A 7,457-nucleotide genomic window follows, 5' to 3' on the forward strand; every position below is an offset into this window, starting at 1 on the left:
ATTGTGGCGACCCCAGCTGTGGAGGCAGCAGCCTCCCAGTGGGATTTAGGTGTTTGGTGATTGAAGGCACCTGGTCCCGGTGCCATGACATTAGAAAACTCTCTCTCTCTCTCTCTCTTCAGCAGACATATTACACTACGGATAATACTGACGTTCACATCCCATCTGTAATGTTTGTTGATTTTTCGTTTCGATCTTTATTTATTATGTTAAATAAAGAACATGTTAAACCTCTTGAAACAGTGCAACTCCGATCCTGTCATGGCCCAAAGAGCCAGGTCGTGACAAATGGGGGACTTGTCCAGTTGTGGTCAGTGATTTGTTTGATGGTGTGTAGATTTTGTGCGACACGTGTCTTTGTTTACGTGTTTATCAGCTGTGAGGGGTTGGTGTTTGGTTTGGTGGTGATCGCCGGTTTGTCTCCGTGTTGCGGGAAGTTTGGGAGTCGTTCTGGATTTCACCTCCGGTGAAGCTTCGTCTCCGCGGCGTTGTCCCTACTGAGGCTTTGTCCCCCCTTGGACACGTTGTCTCGCTGGCTGTGTAGGGCTGCGTGCGGTCCGGTGCTTTGCGTCCCCGGTTCACACCGTGCGCCAGATCAGCTCCTTTAAACATTCACCACGCCTGTGTTTTAACCAGCGCTGTGTCCCTGTGAATTGTTGAATGGATGATTATCTTATTGTAATTGTGTATATTTGTTTTTCTTTTATTATAACTCTCCACTAATTTGTTTTTGTCTTTTTTTTAGTTGCTGGAGGCTAGTGGTGCTGGTGGCCAGGTGGTGGTGTCCTACCCCCTTTGTTTGCTGTGTCCTGGGAAGCGGGATCCTCACTACGTCGGGTGGTTTTGAGTTTGTGCTTAATTTGGTGGGGTCCCCCCCCCCCCCCTTACACCTAGCCCTGTCCATCCACTCGGCTCCAGCCCTCTAATTGATTTTCTTTTGGGATGAATGAAATTTCCCTCATTATAAAACTATTTAAAATAAAGCTGTATTTTTCTAAACCGTGAACTGCGTCTCTGGCCTCAACGAGTAAACTTACCTGTGTGCCTTTTGCTTCCCAGATTACTTCTCGGGGTGAAATTCCCCGGGTGGCGTTGTTGGTTTCTGTATTTGGTTTAATTTCCCTTTTACACCCTATCCTCGCCACAGCCTCTTTAGTGGAAAGTGGCGTTTTGAGGTCGGAGGAGTGTTTGTCGGACGTGGCAGCTGTGGAAACATCTGTCTGCACCCACGTCGGGGCTGACTTTTGAGCAGCTGACGTTGCAGTTTGAGCAGGAGAGAATCCGCTTGAACGTGGAAACGGAGAAGCAAATTCAGATAGAAAAATGAAACTAGACTTGCAGCAGTATAAATTGAGCTTTTAGTGTCCTGAGTCTGTGCGGGTTGTGTCCGATGTTGGCGCTAATTTGCGTGTAATGCCTAGATTCAATGAGAAGGATCCTGAGGTTTTTCACTTTGTTTGAGCGTGTTGCAGATGCAATAAATTGGGCTGATGCTTCAGTGCTTTCTCGGTTCCTCGACGGCGGATCGGCGCTCGGACCGTCTCGTAGTTTGAACCAGATGTCAATCATCAGGATAATCGTTTTACGTCAGAAGGCGGATTTTTTAACAGTATACCGGCAAATAAACTTAAAGGAAGGTCGTATTTTTTCCCCCGCTGGCGACCAGGAGGTGATCATTAACACATATGAGGAGATAATGTGTTAATTTGAATCATTTATGTCGGATGAATTGAACGTATTATACATATTTCACGTTGTTCATTCTGTACGTCCATCGCAGTGTGTCCGTCAGGGAGGATCGTCCTGTGTCTCTCTAATGGTTTCTTCCCTTTATTCTTCCCATCTAATACTTTTTCATTGTTCGGGGAGTTTTTCCTGTGCCGATGTGTGGGTTTCTGGACAGAGGATGTCACATGTGTACACACTGTAAAGACCTCTGAGGATAATTTGCGATATTTTGCGATACAAAATAAATTAAATGAATCATATAATCATGGCAAAAACAGACTCTAAAACCGACACGCGAGACTTTTTGAACCATGAATTGAAACAAGTGCGTCGACGCAACGACGCAGACGCAGAAGCGCCAGCCAAGTGACTATTTCTGTCATAAACAATACCATAATTACAGCAGTAGATGGTGCTGGCACACACGTTTTATCTTGCGCTCAAGGTCAAGATGGTGTCACAAATTCACACACTTACTGTAGACCAAAATGGTCTATATGAACCCTGCTTTATGGTCAGATAATGTTTGGTCTGGTCGGGGTGGACCAGGGCAATGCGTTTATTAATCTGATACTCTATCTAGCCTGCTTGTGTCGGCCACTCACTTGGTGCCGTTACGAGGCAGCATCCCTGAGATAAAAAGCAAGCTGATACCCATCAGCTGGAGCCCCTCTTATCTGGCACAAGGCCAGTGTATTCAACCACTAAATAAACGCCCAAAAATCTCCAATTAATCCAGTTTAAGATTGCGGTCAAAGTGTGACGTTCATGACATTTATATTTTATAAAAAGAAAATTCCTCCATCTTGTAAGCTGCACTTTCAGCTCAACGCTGTCAATAAAGTGTGTGCTTTGGCAGCGTGCCTGGCTTGAAAGACGAAATAGCCTTCGCCTGACCTTATCCTACTGTACTGTGGTCCATATGACGGGGCCGCGGGTTGAATGAGATCATCCCTTAAGAAACTTGCTATTTTGCAGCATGTGAATCCAATTTAATTTTACTGGAGCCCCTTTAATCGGCCCGTTTCACACGTCGGGACTGTAAATATGACACATCATGCAACCTGCTTTTAAGAGCATTAAATTACAACGGAGAGGGTTTGGTGCGATCAACTCGGCTCCAGACCGAGCCGAAGTGACGGCAGCTCTTTGTAAACCGATTATGGCACCGAGGAGCCACGTTACAGCTGCCGTGGATCTGCCCGTATCACTGCCCAAGTCTGGTCTGCTTAGAAAGTGCTCTGATTGATTGATTGTGTGTTGGCATTCCGGTGCCGTGCCAGCTGCAAGTCGCGCACAATGGTGAGATTGTGCCTGGGGCTCCCCAAAAGACAGCTGCCCGGGGCTGCCCCTCGGAGCCCCGAGAGATTACAGGCCACAGATGGACACCCACTACAAAGGAGAGATTACGGTGTTAGGTTTTGTACCTTGTAAAATCATCATCCCTCAAAAAGTGAAACTTTATAATTACTTGATTTGACAATCGCCTAAAATACAGTGCTGCCTGTTCACAAGACCCGTGTTCCTTATCTCACCTGTTGCAACAACAGGCATGTAAATGATCCCGCATGAATCCTGACAGTGAGCTGTAGATCTCAAAAGTTGTCTACTTTGCGGTCCTTTCTCGTACCATTGCACAGTTGGGAGTTGGATGACGTTATTGCCTGGACGTGGACTCAGGAATTTGTGGAAATGGCTGGAAGAAAGTTTATTTAAATGATCACATGTCTGGGACACAGGATGCTATTTGGGGTAATTGTTTTGTTTTTGAGCTAGTGTATGCAAACCTCATGTTGTGTAATGATATGGGATATAATATAACTAATGATACAGTGAGGCACCCGCACGTTCTCCTGCTGGACTGTGTGACTGGCCCAAGTTTATAATATTGTAAATAGTCCTATTGACCAAAAAAGAGAAAAGCAGTGTAGCTTGTTTGTTCCTGAAAATGACAATTACAACTACCATTATTTAGTTGTTCTAGTTGCTGATAATCTGATAAACATTGGGAGATTTGTCTCCTGCCCGTCTTCTCTCAACAGAAGGAATATTTAAAGGAGGAAATATTGCAAAAAGTGAGATCCCAGCAAAAGCAGTACGAGTGCAGCGCCACTCGGCCTGTGTGGCCTAAAAGGTCGGGCACGCCATCCCACCTGTCAGCATTCGTAACAAGTTGCGTCACCCGTCCGACCCCGCTGAGCCACTCTTTTGACACATTTGCTTGGTGGTGTGTTTTACAAACTTTATTACCGACACATGTGGCGTCTGTCTGTTGTTACGCCTTGACGGAGGGAACAGGAGTTGCCCAACTGCACCATAGCACATAGCGAGTCAACAACAACTGCTGATCCAACTGTTGTTGGGTATTTTTGGTCTAAACCCAATGATGGAAGAGCTTTGCAACGCGTTGTGGCAGAGGCAAACACTTAGAAATGGCTCATTTGGTTAACCTTTTTTCTTCAGCGTAGCTCATAAAAATCCAAAGTGTGTTGTTACCATGAACAGTAAAAACAATTCCACGCAAAGTAAACCAATAAATGGAAGGGAAGGGAAAGACTTGTTTGCTTGCGTTGACATCAAAAAGTACCGTAATAGTTCAGTAAAGTTTGGGCCTTATTTTTACCTGCTTCCCTGTTGTGTTCCAACGCCGCCACTAAAAAGTAGATGATCACGAGCAGAGCTTTTCCCCGGATGTTTGACGTGCTGATTAGGCTTCCTCCATAGCTGCATTAGGTCAACAGCGTAAAGGAGTCCAGGATGATGTCATAGAGCATGATCTAACTCTGTGGCCAGATGATTGAATCATACGTTTTCCTTTAATTTGGGGGTTATTAAATGAACAGAACTCCTCTCTGTGAGTTTCTAAAGAAGAAGATTGTTATTCGCCTTTGGCCATATTTTCGCTTGTGGTTCATCTGAATTAGGAATGAAATTAGTTCTTTGTAGCAGCTTTTTATTAGTTAGGCCATGTTTCTGATTAGCAATTAACCGACAAGCCATACTTTATGAGCAAAGTCATGTGGCTGAGCAGGGAGGCTGTTTATTGGGCAAAGCTCCAAATCCTAAACAGATGAGCGATTTAATGGAGTATTATCATTTCCACTATAGCCATAAAAACATGCAGAAATGCTCAGACCACAGTTAAGAATGGCGCGTGTCGGCACAAAGCCCGTTTTAGGCATCTACGCAGTTGATTGTTTGCTAGGCGTCATTGAAACTGAAACTCTGCGTCTTGTTTTCTTGGACTTTTTTAAGTTAATAGACCAAGCACTAGGTTATTTAGTTTGTTTACAGTTTGTTGTGATTTAGTGTGGATGTGGCTTGCTCACATCCACGAATGAAACCATATTAAGGGTAAGAAATGCATCCTCTGAGTCCATAATCTCCCCATGAGGCTAAATAGGTTGTTTTCCCTGCATGTTCATCCACCTCTGTACATTCAAGTCTCCCACATCTGGTTGTTTTCTTGTAATATTATGTTATTGATGCAGTTCATCAACAATGAATATAATAATTACCACCACACATCTTGGTCTTACTGGTCTTTCAGACTGGGCCAGCAGCAATAACATTTCCATCACTTGAATGATGTGGTTCGCGTTCTGTTCCGTCCCAAAGAGCGCCCACCCACCCACAGCCCCCACAAAGATGGGACAGTTGCTTGGTTAATGCACAGCACCTGTTTTAAAGAAAACCCCAATTGTTATCACACGCTCTATTGTAAAGCCTTGCCACCTGCTGCTATCGTCACCCTATTTGATGTTTGAATAAAGTCAAGTTTTGTGCTCCGTGATCTCTACATGGATACATCTTCATCCGGGAATGTGCAGGACATTATTTGGCCACATGTTGTCCACAAATCATGTGCTTTTCACAATGTAGCATGTGAGCAACAAACTATGCCACAAAAGGCAGAAGTCTGGGTTATTCTACTAGTGAATAGGACCTTGTTAGCACCAATACCCGGCGATGGGGACAATTTCTGCTTTGTCACTGGTTCTGCAGTTATGTGACGTGTTATTTAAAATTTAAATGTGCACATTCTTTTGTTTGTTTTTTCAAAACCACTAAGTGGGCCTCCAAGTTTCTTCTTTTGGTGGCAACTCAGATGACTACGAGTGAGTGAAGTTTCCAAAAGCATAAAACCTCTGCTTGAAATTCCAATTTCCTTTCTATGTGTTGCAAATTGCCGTCCCACTCTGGAGGGAAACAACGCTCGGCTCTCGTTGTAAAAGTAAACCGGCCGACGTGAGTGCGCTTGTTATAGCGTCGGCTGCATTTCAGCATCAACTAGCTGTTGCTCAGACTGTCCCCGATGAGGTCATCCGTTCCACTAACAGGAGGTGACACGAGTGAGGCAAACAATAACGCAGAACTCTCAGGTGGGTCCAGCTTGTTACGTAAGGCCCTTGAGGCCAGTTGTATGTCAAAGCAGAACACAGACCGAAAAAAAAAAAGAAATGTGCCTGTCCAGTATTGAATCCAGACTCTGTGAGGTGAGGGATGATGATGTCCTCACAGTGTGATAAAATGAAGGGGGGTGGATGCTTTTCAAGAATGCGTCAGAACATTTATCAAAGTTTGTACAATTTGTTTGCGTACGTTTTGATGTTTTCTTACTTACCTCTAATTTGAAAAGTAAAGGACAAAAGAAACAGAAAAATTGCCGCAACTAAAACAATAGCAGTTATCTTTAACGGAATGTTGGTGTTCAAGAATGACTCAAGACGCACCATGCCTTGCAAATATATAATGAAACGTTTTGTTTTCTTCTGCTGTTTCTTTTGTAAAGTTTAGAGGCACATTGTGACAATTACAGAGCAGACCCATCCATTATCGGGACATGTAAATATGTAGGTTCCTGTCTTCCTTGATCCTAATTGTCCTGCATTAGAAATGTTTAACAAGCCTTTCCACTTGGCAACACTTGGCGATTCAGATGTCAAACACACGGGCAAGCAATATACTCCAGGCCGGCTGCAGCGCATGATGAAAGTTCCTGCAGCCCATAGTGTTTAATAAATCACACCGTCGGGTCAACAGAGCCTGCAAATAAGGGCTTGAAGGCACCAAACCTGCTGCTGGAATGACATCAGAGGTCAAATGTTAAGCCTCCCCCTCAAGGTGATTGATACTGTTGGAGGGGGCAAGAATAAGGTACGCCTTTTTTGTTATTCAACCTATAACATGGGAAAATTGCTTCCTGCTGCCGGAGGAGGCTTGTGGAGCTATGATTGAGCGGCCTCATCGCGCCGTTTAGCCTGACTGCCACCCGAGGGTGGCTTCAAATTGCACTCAAGAGAAAGGTGCACTAAAGGCCTGTGTGACACAGTGTGTCCCTGCATGCTGTGCCTCCAGCGCTGTAACACTGATCTGCAGCACTTTATAGCTTCCTTTTCAATTACAGAAATGTATGCACCTTTAAATAACTTTGAGCTTTTGGCTAAACTTTGAAGCCCCGCTGACCATATCACTAGCACATATGTATGCTTATATTTGTTACTTTGCTTAAACACAACGGGCATCTGAGGCTGAAATACATTGTTTTTCAAGGTATTTGGTCACTGCATTTACGACGTGATGTTGGTGCCAGATAAAGTTATGGGATGCCAAATTTACAACAACTGATACTCAGAGGGGCATGAACTTAAGCAAAAAAGTGTGTCAACCTTGCAATGGTGGTAGTAGGGGAAACAAAATCATGGGATCACCTAAATCAATTGGGTCCC

This window comes from Gasterosteus aculeatus, chromosome 6 (genome assembly GCF_964276395.1).
Source record: "Gasterosteus aculeatus chromosome 6, fGasAcu3.hap1.1, whole genome shotgun sequence".
In the NCBI taxonomy this organism is placed as follows: Eukaryota; Metazoa; Chordata; class Actinopteri; order Perciformes; family Gasterosteidae; genus Gasterosteus; species Gasterosteus aculeatus.